Here is a 15,800-nt window from a genome sequence, read left to right on the forward strand (position 1 = left end):
CAAATCCTTGTCAAGCTTCAATTTACGCGGCATCCAATGTTTAAAAGTTTCCTGGCAGAGGATATACATGTTCATCAACTGAAAGACACACAAAAAGCTACACAAATACATAAATAAGACGAAACTAATTTATTATCAACGCTTCGAAACAATAAATGCAATATATGAACACTGAACATGCTAAATAAAACTTTATTAAAGCTTTTTTTTATCAAGAATTAAATAGAGTGAAGTCGTGTCCGAAGACAAATTTTAAATGTTTGAATCATATAAAAATAATGGTTAGCATGAAACACAATACTAGATGATACATTTGAGTTACAATTTAAAGCACCTCTATCGAATATATCTAAAATACTTAAGGTAGATTCATGGTATGCCGCTATCTTGGATTGTACAATCCCAGTACACAATCGGTCTAGTTATTTGCCTAAATCTGAAAATTTGGCAACAGATTTGCAATTCAATTGGTAGACTGTTTTTTTTTCTATTTAAAGAACACTTTCGAATAAATCGTATTATACAAAATATGTTAACATATATCAATTTTTTTGGTTTCAAAATCATTTTTTCAAATGAGCCATTTAAGGGGAGATAATTCTTTTTAAGTACACAATTTATACTAGGCTTATAGGGAATTATTTTATTTTTACTCTTAGCAAGAAAACAAGTTCAATGACACCATGTTTTCTTTTTATTTTCTTAAAATATATTATGAAACCTTTCTTCTCACAATTTATTTAAAAATTCTATTTCATAGAATTTTTTATGCACCTAATGTGTTTTTTTATGAACAAACTAACCAAATTTTGGCAATTTTCAACGACTCACAGCTTGAAAAATAGCACGGTGACCCAGAATGTTTATTAATTTTTTTGAAAAGAGCATAGTAAAATCTTCAGTTTGGCAAATTATAAAAAAAATCTATCTAAAAAAATATATACTTGTGATCTACCTTAATAAAGGCATTTAAAATATATAAGAAACTTTTCTCTACTCATGTACAATATACAGATTTCGAAATTTAGAGGACATGTGTCTCTGTTTGGCTTAACAATATATGCACAAGTTAAATCAAATACATGCACAATAATAGAGCCGTGCAGGATATTAGTTTCTATTATATGTTTTAGCTTATAGTGTGAACCTTTCGATGTTTACACAAATTTTAAAGTTGTATTGTCTATTTGACATTTTCTGCATTTTTGTAAAATGAGAAATGAAAGTTTTATTTTTTATTCGAAGTTAAACAATTCCAAAAGGTTTTGACACGTACAGCTTAGACTGTCAATGTATATACAGTTGTAAAAAAGCCAGACGTTCAATGTACTCCACTTCTATACATGAATTATCTACCCACATAATCAACTGGTTAAATGTAATCCAATTCGACACAGTTGAATGTACTTATAAACATAAAATGTGTGATTAATTCATAAAACTCTTTCACATGTTAATACTTTAATTTGGTTTATTAGTTGTTCTTTAGAATAGTTTGACTAGCCACAAACACAACATTTCCCCTTGAAATGTCCTGTTCCAAGTCAGGAAAAGGGCAATTATAATCTTATGATATGTAAAAATGATTTTGCAATTATTCGCCCAGACATTTTTTTATATGTGTCTTCTGCTATAATCGTCAATGTATACATTAAAAAAGATGAATTTCTATCGTTTGATAAATAAAACGTATCCGTTGTGACAATATATATAGAGTTCTTAAGAGTTGTTAATTGAAGATATCGTATCTTTGTCACTTGCTTTTACATCTAAATGAACTAGAGGTAGCTGCACTTGAGTTTATGAAGACAGAGATTTTATACAGGACTGATACGTATATCTTTCCTAGCCTTTTCTTGATTTATTCTGTCCAAAAGCGTTTACAAGGAAGTTGAATTAGAATCTAGGTAACAATAGAGAAAGTAAAGTAGCGATAAATTGATTGTTTCTTTCTGATTAACAGACATGTTTTACAGCCGCTGGTACAGTTGTCTTTGAATGGTGATGATTTTAAAGGGAAATAAACACGATCATTTGAAGATGCGTATACTATATACCACAACAAGTGCAAATCTATAATAGCAACAACGAAAGACTATAATGTAAGAATACATATACTAAACTATGGTCGAAAGAAGAATGGAGAAGAGATAAACAAAAATTTAGTGAGAAAACTGAAATAAACCTTTTATGATTTAACTTAAATAAAAAAAAATCATTCAGATATCAGCAACGTTTTAAATGTAGACGCGATAGCTACATGTAAGAGAGAAGTATTTCTTGCAAATTTTTAGGAGGACAACTATCAACAGATTGACTAAGTGTTCAATATCATGACAAAATATGTTTTCCGACAAATTGCAACACACTATATAATTGTGTATCGAAAAAGAAAACAATCATAATATTCTTCAAGGCAAAATAAATCATAGGAAGGATGGAAAAGATGTATTTCAAATTATTATAACGCTAAAGACTTGTAATAAAAAAACAACGTTGCAAAATAGATACATTTTGTACGAAAATACTATGTAAATCAATTGTGATAGAAATTTAAAAGTCCTAAGTTATCTTGACAAAATCATTCACAACACAAGAAAAAGGCTAACCTGTATAACAATTTATGTTAGAATGGAAAGATGTTATGACGTTCAAGTTTTAAATAACTCTTTTAAAATTGACGTTTACAATTAACAAAATAATATTTCATTGTTTCAAATTGTATTGAGTATAAGTATAGTATATTTCAGTTACACATACAATGCCGATGAACTTGACATATATCAATGACATACTACACATACAAAGTATAGTTTCTATACATCATTTACTACCATAGGCATCATGGCATTAATAAATCAGGCTTATTTGTAACCTTGTATATCATTACGTCTCTTGATAAGTAGTCTCATTAGCTATAAAGTTAATCTTTGTATGTCTAGATAAAAGAACAAACAATTCAAGAAAAGCCTGAAATACGACAGGGCAACTTACATTTCCTCTGATAGCCCTGGAAATTTCAAGTAAAGTCAATCTTTTATACAGATATAGGAAATTTTTGTATGAGTGTCAATGATATAACTCTCCATCCAAGCCGCTATTTGTGAAAAAGAAAACATCATATTGCAAAATATAGCCTTTAACACTTTGGCTCACACAGAACAGCAAGCTATTAAGACCCCACAATGACTAATGTAAAACAATTAAAAGAGAAAAAAGCAGCCTAAGAAACTAAAATAGAAGAAAACGAACGAGAGCCAATAACTGTGAACCACACGACCAAATAAAAAACACTCCACAATAGGGTTCTATATTAATCACTTTTGCAACAATGACACCCGTAATTAATTTTGAAAGTTACTTTTTTTTCAATTAATAAAAAAAAAACAAAAAAAAAACTCTGCTGTTTAAAAGCATTCTTAGTATATGTATACAGTTCAACAAGTGACCATGTTCTTTACAAATATCAATAACATAAAAAAAGTATAGATAAAATAATACTAGAACGACACATCCAGCAAAACAACCCAGCAAATTATGAAAAAAACTAAATTGCCACAGAATAGACTACATCCCTGGCATTAACTTTGAAACTTGAACAAGGAATGACTTAATATTTCATTTTTCATAGTAAAGAATCATGTAAAGTATATGCTAATGTTAAGAAATAATGACAAACAAAATCCATCTAACAGACTTATTTTACATTGGTAGCACCAGATATAAAACAAATAGTAGCAACAGACAAAGTGCATCATATAATCCATTAACGCAATATTTAGTATGCAGGTGTTCAAACAAAATATGTCATATCTCAAGGATGGAAAATATCTGTTAAACTATTTTGGCTAATGTCTTTGTCATGACGTCAACAGCGGCATAAAGTAAATATGTAAGACTCAGATTTACGTCCAGTCTAAATATGACGTCATAATAAATTATCTGATTAAATCGACGTTCAATTGTATGCCTATCTAATCGATGTCAAGTTTTTAGCTTCTCTAATCGACGTCCAATTTTTAGCTTCTCTTATCAACGTCCGTTTTGGATACAGTATACCAGATTGACCAGAGCCGACTGCTGCTGAAACTTTTAGACCTTGAAACATATGTGTGACAAAAAAGGATCCTTTTATGTTTTTTTTTAAAGATTTATAACATACTAGACTAAATGTGTTAACAGGTTGTGATATAATTTTTTTTAATTTAGATATTATATGAAAACAAAAACAAAATGTATCTGGTATGCCACGAATAATATAAACAATTCAAATAAGAAAATTAACGGTCTTTAATATTTATAAAGAAAATAAGTCTAAAAAACAAATATGACACACATAAACCTTGATGGCTCTAACATGGTGTTATAGCTAGCAAAAATTCTTTCTTGTATGACAGTCTCAATAAATTCCATTATATTGACAAAAATGAGTGGACAAAGCAATTAAGTGTACTAGTTAACAGTGTCAAAAACAGGTGTACAGCAAGCAATATTGTGTTATAGTCTTAATCACTAAACAACAAAAAATATATAAAAATATGACAAAACGAAATGGCATACAAACGAAGCTCTTGAGCTTAGATAAAAGAAGGTATTACAAAAATGACACCAGCATTGGAAAATGTTTGCGGGATGCAAATGGTAATAGTGTTCGTATTGTTGATTTTTTTTCTACATTTGCTTTAAGGTTTATAGAGTTAAAACATTATCATTCTTATTGAGTTGATTTGTTTGTTGATAAATTCTATTTTAGTCGACAGTAGACATTGCAGACTTATTATACATTTCACCGAAAAACCACATGTTTTGATCGTAAGATTTTTAGATGTATTTATAATGTATTTGTTAAAACAATTTGCCAAAATTAAAAGGCAATACATGAACTATTTTGTTTGCAATACATTAGATATTGTATTTCTAAAAAGGTTATACAAAAAGGTGGGATTAAGATTTATTACATAACTCTTAATGTATATACTTTACATTAAGATATTTATTACAAAACGGAAGGCGTGGGTTTTAATAGTCTATCAAATATTTATTAAATCGCTCGAGGTAAATATAAGATTTAAGGCATTTATAAGGTATTACATGTAAACCGAGGGGATGAAAAATAATGATGATTGGATATGTCCAGTCAGTATAATGAGATTTCTTCTTTGATGTCTTACATGTATGTGAAATAAGGAGTGATGGCATAAAAGTGTTAACATATATGACCTAAAAAGTATATTTTACATATGTCATAGAATACATAAATCCCGGTATGTATTTGGAACCATTATCATCTGACACAATTCCAATGTGGAAGCTCAGCTCAATATAGTTGGTTAACTAAAGTGATTCGTGGGAAGTATTCACGCTTTCAAGATCGATCATAGCTATGTTACGTATTAAAGTTGAAAAAGATAACAACTTTTATAACTGTATCAAAATCAATTGATCTATATACAAATGATTCGAATGGAAAAAATATAGCCCACTGATGATCCATTTTGAATACCCTTTACACTAGTATCTATTATAGATATATATGATCAATATGCACATTCTGAAGTTGAAATGGTCATTAATCATGTTAATTAAGTCGACTGTTTCAAAATGATATTCAGATTTCTACGTTATGCTTCTCTTATGTGGTTAAATGAAGACAATGTACAAATCAGTACAGAAAGGCACCGGTGTTTCAACATGCAATAGAGATCAAGTAGATACAATAAACACATGGAACAGAACTTAGCCAATTGATTGCTTTATATACTTATGTATACATAGATAATTATGTTGGTAGCTGTTTTTTATTATAATTTGTTCAATTCTGCTTCATAATTTTATATTTCGAAAAGGTCAGTTAACTTAGATTTGTAAATACGAATATCAGGTGCATACATTGTTTTTGATTTATCACAAAGCCAACAACATTTACGAATACATTTTTAATTTTTTTTAATTTCTTCTTACATGTAACTTACACCATCTTATTTCCGTCATGTTTGAGGAAGATAGAGTTGTAGATGATAATCATTTGTTTGAAAAAAGAAAATGCTGATGTTGAGAAATCCTTTGACATATATTTTAGTCTTTGAACAGCACACTAATGTTTAAGCGATAAAAATCATGTCATAAATGCTGACAAACTAAACAGTATGAGCATATAAAATGATATTCACCTGCTTCTTATTTAGCTTTATAATCAGTTTAATTATATCTCAATGCAGTGACACGTCAACAACAAAATACTGCCTGAAGATAAGCCATCAACATTATGTCATATAACAGGGTTTTATTTATTAAGAAATATTGGTTAACCGATATCATTGAGATAATATGCTGTTTATCTTGACCCTATTCTAAACTACATGTTAGCACCTCGAACTGTGAATGTCGCCATGTTCAACATAAACTGCAGTTACTAATAAGTTACACTATACCAAGTAAAATATTGTCTTTCATATGTGTTATTTTACTTTTAATTCCGTTATATGTTTATAAGTTAAGTACGAATAGCAGTACACATCAACATATCATCGTCAAGGTACATTTGTTATTTCCAATTTGTTATGTTTGTAATGACGCTTGTTGTTAGTCGGTAAAACTGTTTTGTCAAAACATATCATTGTATCCTTGGACTTATAAAATGAAGGTTTTTCAGTTATCAGTTGTATAACAATTCCTAACAATAATGCATCTGGTATTAATACCTTACCAAGGTGTTGTCATGTTTTTCATTAAATCTAGCCTTTGTGTATTTAGCCTCTTTCAAAGTTAAATGAATCCAAAATTCTTACTGCAGGCATGCATGTTGGAAACAAATTGAAAAATATACTTACTTGCAGTGTGTTCCGATCAGTTAAATTGTTTAAAAGAGTTCTCGAATGTCACTTTTCTAATAACGTGAATACAGTCTGTGTCGTCAAATTTTATGCTTTGTATAGACATTGTCAAAGTAAGATACAGCTATTGGTAATTTATTATTAAATATACATTGTTTTTAAATATTATAAAGCATTTTAATGGTTTAACATCAAAAGACAACGTATCAGCATTAACTAATAAAGTGTCCACCATAGAACCTACACCACTAATTGATAAATATAAAACTAACTTTAAAAATTTATTTTTTCTTATGATCAAGATGGTATCCGATAAGTTTAACAGGAACATAAATATATGATTTTGTATGAATGTATGTATATTGTTTATTTGAACAATTCATAGTCATAGTGTCGTCTGTTACACACATATGTTAACAGAGAAAATAGAGAAATAGATAAAAAATATATATTTTATTGTTTTAATTATCTCTATTAAGTAACAAAATTTCATAAAATCAAATACAAAGCAAAAAACAACTTGAAGAATATTTACATATAACGCATGTTTTGTTCAATTACAAGTTTTATTAAACATGTTAAACTGAAAATAAATACATACTTAATTTACATTTTAAATAGTCATTAATGTGTATGCTGACAAATTTAAGTCAATAATTGCAATACTGACTTGACAACTATGTATGTATTCAATACATGGATTTTTTCTGTATTATCATGGTGTTATACATAACATGACAGTGTCATAATATTTACATATTTTATTAGGTAGATGAGGGGTTCAGTAAAAAGTAAATACAACTACAATAATAAGGTCTGCTTTATATTTTACAAGTCGTTTGTGTTGATAACGTTAATGATATAATCATCTGAAATGAAATGAAATGCACCTGCGTCTCAATCTTATTTTTACTAAAACAACCATATATTATGGCAGCGAGACGTCGATAACACCATCAGTTTAAGCGATTAACATAATGACATCTACTATGTAGACCATAGTTTAATTTACAAATTTGGTTAACCAATATCATAGCAGCAATTTGAAAAATGACATAAAAACTAAAAATGACATCACGGTTAATAGTTCAAACTTTTAAAAGATGTTTAGTTCAAACGATCATTTTGAATCAAAATATGCATACAAGTGAATGAGCAGTATAATCATTTCTCGTTTAATTTTTCATATATTTTTGACAAAAATAGGTACTTGAAACCTATGACCAACATATACATATTGAAAAATAACTTGAACCACACATTTCATCAGATATATTTGGCAACCACTTAATTTGATAATTGAGGAGCTTCAAATCTCCTTAAGTATAGAACGTGATTTAAACGATCTGCTGATTTTTACAGAGTTATATCAATGTAGGGTTATGTAGCACCTTATTCGGGGGCACCGTATCAACTTACTTATTTTGAACATGGCAGTGAAAGGACACATCATACTTATTATGACAACACATGCAACACAATTGTTAAACTAGTTTTTTTTATCATTATCATACCATTCATTATTATCATCATGTAAATTTTTGTTATATTTTTTGAACTCCTTTGTTACAAATTTATGTATACAAAAAAATGAAAAGGATGCATATCTTATTAGTTATACAACCAGTATATAACAAACAAGTAACACACACGATACACATATTGGCTGCCATATAACCTTAAACGATTGGAATGTGTCTGTCAAGATAGATATCTTCCGAGTCATTAATACAATAATCAGCATATAAAAGACCTGTCATCAACGCTAATTTACCAAACAAATGTCTTTAAAAAATGCTATCAAAGTGGATTAATTTTGTAAAACATATTAACAAAATGTAAAATTCATTGAGTGGATTATTTCAAAAGAAGCGTTGATGAGTTAAAATGTAGAACTCATAGATTTTCAAATTACGGTCGATGTGCAATAAATATATATAACAGAACTAATTATTCAATCTAGTGATATCCTTGAAAAACAGCTATTTCGCAGACCGGAGAATTGCCTTTTATCATGATTATGTATTCGTCCCTGTCAGACACAGTTGTATTATATGGGTTTTTGAAAGAATTAACATTCTTTCATAAAACATTAGCAAACGATTTTTCACTAGACATGTTTATTTTTCAATTTATATTTTTGATGTATGTCTTTATTTCAATCGGACAAACAAATCAACATTATGGCACACCGCAATTAATTCTACAATACATGCGAGTTCGAAATAGTTTTCATTGATGCTGTCAATTTTCAGATGAATTTATAACGTATTGTTTTAAACAATCCACCAAAAACCAAAAGCAATACATACATAGTATAATCTGCAATAGAGTAGACATTTTATTTCGAAAAAGTAAAAAAAAATCGGGATATATATATTACATAACTCTTAACACACTTTGCATCAAGATATTTATGACCAAACAAAAAGCATTGGTTTTAATATTTTATGAAATATTTATTAAACCGTTTTTGATAAGTATCAGAATCAAGGAAGTTATACGGTATTAAACCGAGGGGATTGACAAATAATGCTGACTGGATATGTCTGGTCAGCATTATTGGATTTATTTTTAAATGTTTTATGTTAAATAAGGAGTGACTGCATAAACGTGTTAACATATATGACCTAAACTGGATATAGTTCCCGGTTTGATTTCGATCAATTATCACCTAACAACATTCACGTGCGGATGTTAAGCTCAGCAAAGTTGTTTAACCAAATTGATTCGTGGGAAGCTTTCACGCTTTCAAGATCATTCATTACAATGTAACGTTATAAAGTTGAAATAGATAAAAACTTATATAACTGTACCAGCAATCAATTTAATAATTGTATAAAGTTTTAAAAAAAACCATTTGAATGAAAAAATATTGTTTACTGAAGATCCAATTGAAATACAGGGTAAACTAGTATCTATCATAGATATACATGATCAATATTCAAATTCTGAAGTTGAAATGACCATTATTAAAGTCGAGTGTTTCAAATTGATATTAAGATGTCCAAGTTCTTTTTTTTGTGGTTAAAAAAAGAAAATGGACAAATCAATACAATAAATCCACCAGTGTTTCAACATAGAAAAGTGGTCGGTTAGATATGATTAACAATAAACAGAACTTAATTAATTATTTGATGTGTTTGAGCTCTTGATTTTGCCACATGATTAGGATTTATATCTAGAAATTGACTATGAGGGTCGGTTGAAATAAAACTTCACGACAAAAGAGATGATTTCAGCTTCCCAACAGTGAATAATTTGGAAGCTGAAATCATCACGAGTTGGTACACCGTTATGCAATATCTGTTAATAGATAGTATCGGATATGCTCTTTACATTGTAACTGCAATCCCGTTCCCTTTTCACGAATGTGACTACCGAATTAGACTTTTTACCATTATTTGTGACATTTTTACCTATTGTTTTGTTCACGCATTATTCTCAATATTATTAAATTAAATGCGACTGTCGTACCAGTAAAAGGTTTAGCGCTATAAAACCAGGTTCAATTCACGATTTTCTACATTTGAAAACGCCTGTACCAAGTCAGAAATATGACAGTTGTTGTCCATTCGCTTGATGTGTTTTGTCATTTGATTTTGCCATATGATTAGGGACTTTCCGATTAAATTGTCCTCGGAGTTCAGTATGATTTTGATTTTACTTTTGATGGCTGGATATACTCATGTATAAACGGTGATGACTGCTGTACTCCTATTTTAAGAATTTTACCTATGCTGTCTGTTTTGTTTACGCACCGTTGTAAATGTAATGGACTTTGATGCGACCGTCACACAAAGGAGAGGTTAAGCGCTATAAAACCAGGTTCAATACACCATTTTCTAAATTTTGAAAATGCCTGTTTCAAGTCAGGAATATGGCAGATGTTGTCGCTTCATTTTGTTTGTTTGATATTAGATTTTGCCATTTGGTAAGGGACTTTCCCTTTTGAACTTTACTCGGATTTCAGTATTATTTTGATTTTACTAGTCTTTTATTACTATTGACATTTATATATTTCGAAAGATTAAGTTAACTTAGATTTGCAATTTAATGAATAGCAGGTACATATTGTTTAATTATCACAACGTTAACAACATTTACGAATATATATTTGTTAAAATGTCGACTTCGCTTACACCATCGTATTTCAGGGAGATATATATGTAAATGATTATTATATGATTATCATATGATTTCTGTGTGTGTTACATTTAAACGTTGTGTTTCTTTTGTATCGTTTGTTTCCTCTTATATTTGAGTGTGAATTCACATTATTATAAGACGTGTCACGGTACTTTTCTATCCCAAATTCATGTATTTAGTTTTGATGTTATATTTGATATTCTCAACGGATTGTGTGTCATGCTTAGTTTGTTTCTGTGTGTGTTACATTTTAATGTTGTATCGTCATGCGTTTACCTCGGTTTTGGATTGTGACCTGGATTTGTTTGTTTCTATCGATTTATGAGTTTTGAACATCGGTATATTACTGTTGCCTTTATTTAAAAAAGAAACTGCTGATATTGAAAAATCGTTTAACATATATTTTGGTCTTCGGAAGTCGCACGAATGTTTAACGATGAAAATCATGTCATATTATGAGTGCTGTCAATTTTAACAGTATGATCATATAATAGGACATGCACTTGCTTCTTATTCTTTTTTATACCAGTTTATTCATATCACAATGCAGTGAGACGTCGATAACAATATAAGCCATCAACATAATGACCCAAACCAGATTTTTGAGAAAAAATGGTGAACCGATATGATAGAGGCAATTTGAAACATGACATGATGTTACTTATCTGAACTCCGTTCAAGGCTAGAGGAATACAAATGTTCACCGTTTACTCTCACTACAAAAGTCAAAAAGTCTGAAAAGACCAGTTTTTTTCTTGATTTGCATGAATTTTTACTCGACATTCTCCAAAAGTATGACTTGTGTCTTAATTTTTCTTGACAAATTCTCATTTATATCAAATTTGTCTGAAATTTTCTCGACATATTTTTGACATTCTGAATATGGTCTTAAAATTTCTTGACAAATTCTTGACATTTAAATACTGTCTTGAAAGTTCTCGACATATTCTCAACATTCGTATTTTTTCTCAGTATGGCTTGACATATTCTGAACATTTTGAATTGTGTCTTAAATTTACTTGACAGTTCTGAGTTTTACAAATCATGACCAATATTCATGATATAACTTCAATCTTTATTTCTCTTTTCATAATATACTGCTGTTTTAAGTTACACTACTTAACAAAAAACATGAAAGTTAGGCATGAAAAATAATTCAAATTTGGGTATCTAAATAATTTTACAAATGCAAATATGGCTATGAAATCTAATGTATAAAATAATTTAAATGTGAGTGTGTTGATAAAAAACAATTTAAATGAGGGTTTTTAAAAAAAATAAAATTTTGATTCCTAAATCTTATTAATTAAATGATTAAAACCAATCATACTGTTTACATATTTCATTCTACATTCATAATATTGAATGTTAATATGGTAAATAATTATTGTACAAAAATGTGGTTTAAATAAATGGCAAATTATGATGATATACAAAGCATTCATTTAACAGAAGAAAACTGTGTGTAATGTCATCTGTTAATATATTAAGTATTACACATGGACAGGATGTTCCCATAAAATTAAGGTATTCCACACCCAAAATACATGCAACTGTCAAAAAGAACTTACTGATTTACCTGTAAGCAGCCATACAACTTATCAGTTGACCATTCAAAAGATTAAAAGAAAATTATTATCTGCTGCTGTAATAATATAAAAGAAAATGTATTCATAATGGGTCCTATCAATGATTTCTATAGAAATCATTGGTCTTATGAAATGGATCTCAAACAGACATGCACAATATAGATCAAAAAAAAAAAAGAGCTATCTTTTTTTTTTTTTTTTTTTTGATAAAAAAATGATAAAATTCAACACTCAAATTTGAATAAAAAATGTTTTTTGGTTGTTCTAAAAAATGAATAAGGTTTTTGAATCAAGATGCCAATAAATATTTTGACCTACAAGAAACCCCCTCCCCCTCTTTTTTTAGCCACTCAAACCCAAAAGATGAATTATGGGGTCCAAAAGAGACACATGGTCACATTTTAAAACTGCCTTCAAGACACCTATTTTAGTAAAGCAAATTTGACTGGCAGTTTTGCGAGTGGCAAAAAACTAAATGCTGTTTGTTAGCTACTTCAACTTATATTCCAAGTGAAAACAATTAATTAAATGTTTAATGAAAATAAATCAAAATTAAACTACATGGGGGATTATTCAGGGTATTCCAACTTTGGTGCACAAAAAAGGTATCTTAATACCAAATTATCCTTGATTCTTCAAAGTGTAGTTTAGCCATAGTAAACATGGTAAAAAGGAGTATATAACAGCAATAGAATGTCATAAACAGTTGCAGAATAAGTCTGTACACATTTCAGGCAAAATTTATACTGTTGAGATATTGTCAAGACACATTTAAGACTGTCAAGAATGTGTCGAGACATATTCAAACATTATTTAGAACGTCAAGAATATGTCAAGACATATTCAGACATTATTAAGAATGTCAAGAATATGTCAAGACAGATCGAGACAAATTTAAGACAGTCAAGAATTGGTCGAGACTAATCCAGACTCTTATCAGATGAAACAGAAAGTGTCGAGAAATTTTAATACAATGTTCAGACTGTCAAGACACTTGTCAAGAAAAATCAAGAAGCTTATTAGACAAAATAATACTATGTCAAGAATTTTTAAAAATTATTCAGACAAATTAATAATGTCGAGTAAAAATTCATGCAAATTCAGACAAAAACTGGTCTTTTCAGACTTTTTGACTTTTGTAGTGTCTACACATAACATCTTGGATATACATTACATTGAACCTACATCAGTGTTTGATAATTATATAAGTAACTTATTTCATTTCTCTTGATGTAAGCAAAATAAAAAAAACTCTTAACGATATATTTCTGACAGGAATCTTTATTTATGACTGGGTCTGATTTTAGAAACATAAAACAACCAATTCGATTCGTGTGAACGTTTTCACATTTTTGTACAATTGCACAGAACCCTGCAATATCTATGCACACAATGTTGACCTGTATACGATTTTTGATGTTCCGTTATTATATTGCAAACATCATGGATATTTTTGGTTTATTCAAGGATCAACTTTCGGTCTCTATAATATTATTTCCATTTGATTATTTGGAAGAACGAAGAAGAAGAAGAAAGAAGGAACTTATGTTCATGGATTATTGTTATCAACAAAATATCATAAACCCCATATTTGTTTCATAATTATAACTCAATCTTTAAACCAGATCATTTAGTCTGATACCAACACATTTGAAATAAATTAAAAAATGTCCCTATGTTAAATTTCGCCCCTCTTTTACAGACAATTACTAATAATGGTCAGCTTATATTTAATATGATAAACAGCAAAAAGCAAATATGGACACCTTAAAGAAAACAGCAAATATTGAATATATAATATCAACATACAAATAGATGGCCGAACAAATAACAAGAACGCCTACAAAAACATCTTAACGTTATACAATCTATAATTATATAATGAAGATTATACATGACAAACACAAGCAACTATATTAATTAAATAGTTCTGTGCGCCCAAAATTGACCGTAAGTTTTATCTTCACTAATATGTTTGAAAATTTTAAAACGATGATGTTTGAGAAACCGTAAAGGTTTATATGACATTTTTCTGAAGAAATCATATATCTGATGGATTTAAAGATTAAGATTTATAATATTTGATTAGTTTATAATGTTATATTTCTTGAAAACAAATCATTATACAAAATTAAGTCATAAGCGAAGTACTTATTTTCAGTTGAAACCTTAAAAAAATTGAATCTTTAAAATGCATAAAACATCAAACTAAATCTCGTTTTAAAATTCACACATTGAATAACGAAGACGAAGATAGTGTTTACAATTGTACTATGAATATAAAAAAGAAGATGTGGTATGATTGCCAATGAGACAACTATTTCACAAAAAACCAAAATGACACAGACATTAACAACTATAGGTCACCGTACGGCCTTCAACAATGGGCAAAGCTCATACCGCACAGTCAGCTATAGTAGGTCCCGATAAGATAATGTAAAACAATTCAAACGAGAAAACTAACGACCTTATTTATGTAAAAATAAAATGAACGAAAAACAAATATGTAAGACATAAACAAACGAAAACCACTGAATTACAGGCTCCTGATTCGGGACAGGCACATACATAAATAATGTGGCGGGGTTAAACATGTTAGCAGGATCTCAAGTCCATCATTTCCCTGTTGCATTCATTGTTGAGTGAGATAGATAAGTAGATGTGTATTGTATGTGTGACAAGATACTGCTGATGTGAACAAATCTCTTGACATATATTTTTGTTTTTGATTATCACACACACGTTTAAACGTCAAAATTAAATTACATGTGCGGACAACGTTAACAATATGGTCATATTAAATGAAATAAAATGAAATACACCTGCTTCTCATTCTTTTTTAATAAAGCAATCATATCATACGGCAATGGGAAGTCAGTTACACTACATTTCGTTAAGTTAAGCCATCAGCATAACGACATATACCATATTATTTTAATTTGCAAACTCAGTTTACCAATGTCATAGCAGTAATTTGCAATATCAGATAACTGATCTTAATTGTTCTAGACGAGGAGAATATTCAACACCACAGCTGTCTTATGTGGAACTATGATATAATGTGATGTTGTTCTAATATTACTTGATGCTAGTTTGTCTTCACATACTATGGTTTTGACATTACGTAATGATGTTTTGATATAACTCAATATGGAATAATCGTTACATAATGATATGTCGATATTATATGATATTGTTTCGTATTGACTTGATATAGTTTTGTCATTAA

This window comes from Mytilus edulis, chromosome 7 (assembly GCF_963676685.1).
Source record: "Mytilus edulis chromosome 7, xbMytEdul2.2, whole genome shotgun sequence".
Taxonomy (NCBI): domain Eukaryota; kingdom Metazoa; phylum Mollusca; class Bivalvia; order Mytilida; family Mytilidae; genus Mytilus; species Mytilus edulis.